The sequence below is a fragment of the Cucurbita pepo genome, unplaced genomic scaffold (assembly GCF_002806865.2).
Source record: "Cucurbita pepo subsp. pepo cultivar mu-cu-16 unplaced genomic scaffold, ASM280686v2 Cp4.1_scaffold003128, whole genome shotgun sequence".
Lineage (NCBI taxonomy): Eukaryota > Viridiplantae > Streptophyta > Magnoliopsida > Cucurbitales > Cucurbitaceae > Cucurbita > Cucurbita pepo.
This window is the reverse complement of record NW_019649145.1, coordinates 1-1,290: the sequence shown is the minus strand read 5'-3', so window position 1 is coordinate 1,290 and position 1,290 is coordinate 1. Positions and strand designations below refer to the sequence as shown.

Below are 1,290 nucleotides of genomic sequence, written 5' to 3'. Positions count from 1 at the left end.
TGATTCGACATTGTCACGTGTTGACATTTCTTCTAGGTTAAAAAGGATCACACGAGTTGTGAGCCCACAAAGTCGATCAGGGCTCAATTCTTCTCTTTTTCTCAGTAGTCCGGTTCTTCTTAAAAGAATGAAAAACTATACACCGGTTATGAGGGGTTTGTAATTGTCACATTAGCTCTGTTACTTGTATTAAATTTAAGTGTAACAATGGTTTACTTTCTCGAGATTGAAGAAGGGTATTTTTATGACCCATTTAAGATTTTTCATCCATTCCTTTATGAATTAGATTAAAAACGAACTAAACTAGGATCATACGAGTTGTGGGCACACAGACCGATCAGAGCCCAATTCTCCTCTTCTCTTTTTTGGTAGTCGGGTTCTTCAATATTGGTTCGATGTTGGCAAATTAGGTTAAAAATGGACCGAATTAGGATCACACGAGTTGTGGGCACACAAAGCCGATCAGAGCTCGATTCTCCTCGTCTCTTGTTTTCTTGGTAGTCCGGTTCTTCTTCAATATTGATTCGACATTGTCACGTGTTGACATTTCTTCTAGGTTAACAACGATCACGCGAGTTGTGAGCCCACAAAGCCGATCAGGGCCCAATTCTCCTCTTTTTCTCAATAGTCCGGTTCTTCTTCAATATTGGTTCGATATTGTCATGTGTTTGACATTTTTTTTGTCTTATTTCCCGGACCCAATAATTTAAGCCATAGTTTGGTATGTGAAATATAAGCAATAAAGCTCACATTTACTAAGTTAGGTGGTTTTTATCTATATCTATTGTGAGTTATAATTCCAAGCAGAATCCAAATCCATCCATTTGTTCTACAATTGGATAAACGTAGGAGAATTGGTCATTTCAGTAGATGATGTTAAATTCCTCCTTCTATCAGGTTGTTGTTGCTGCAAGTTCATACCAATACCTTCTAGTCAGTCTTCCTCGTCTTCGATGATCATTTCGGCCCCGGACATACCTGCAACGATATAAGATGGAGAACACGGAGGAGACTCGAGTTCTTTACCACATCCATGTAGGTCATAAGACATATCTGCATCAGTATAAGGAGTACATGAACGAGGCGACACTCGTTCGTTGCCCTTGAGTTCTTTTTCGCAAACACGCAGTTCATTAAGTATTCCATGTGTACCTGCTGTCTGGTAATCCATCGACTTTCGAGGAATTTCGACTTTCGTTGATCCATATACTTGGAAATGACACATTTCTTCAAGTTCTTTATTTTCAAGCTCACCTTGATCTCCTTGACAATAGCATGGAAGCTCATTGA

At 39.2% G+C, this 1,290-nt stretch overlaps 1 long non-coding RNA gene across 1 annotated transcript; it reads right to left on the bottom strand.

Moving 5' to 3' along the window:
• Window positions 1-722: 722 nt before the first annotated feature.
• LOC111786867 lies at window positions 723-1,273 on the bottom strand. Its single transcript, XR_002813837.1, has 2 exons — window positions 1,153-1,273; window positions 723-1,053 (listed from the first exon to the last, which is right to left on the bottom strand). It is a non-coding gene; the product is annotated as an uncharacterized LOC111786867 (long non-coding RNA).
• Between the last annotated feature and the right edge of the window lie 17 nt (window positions 1,274-1,290).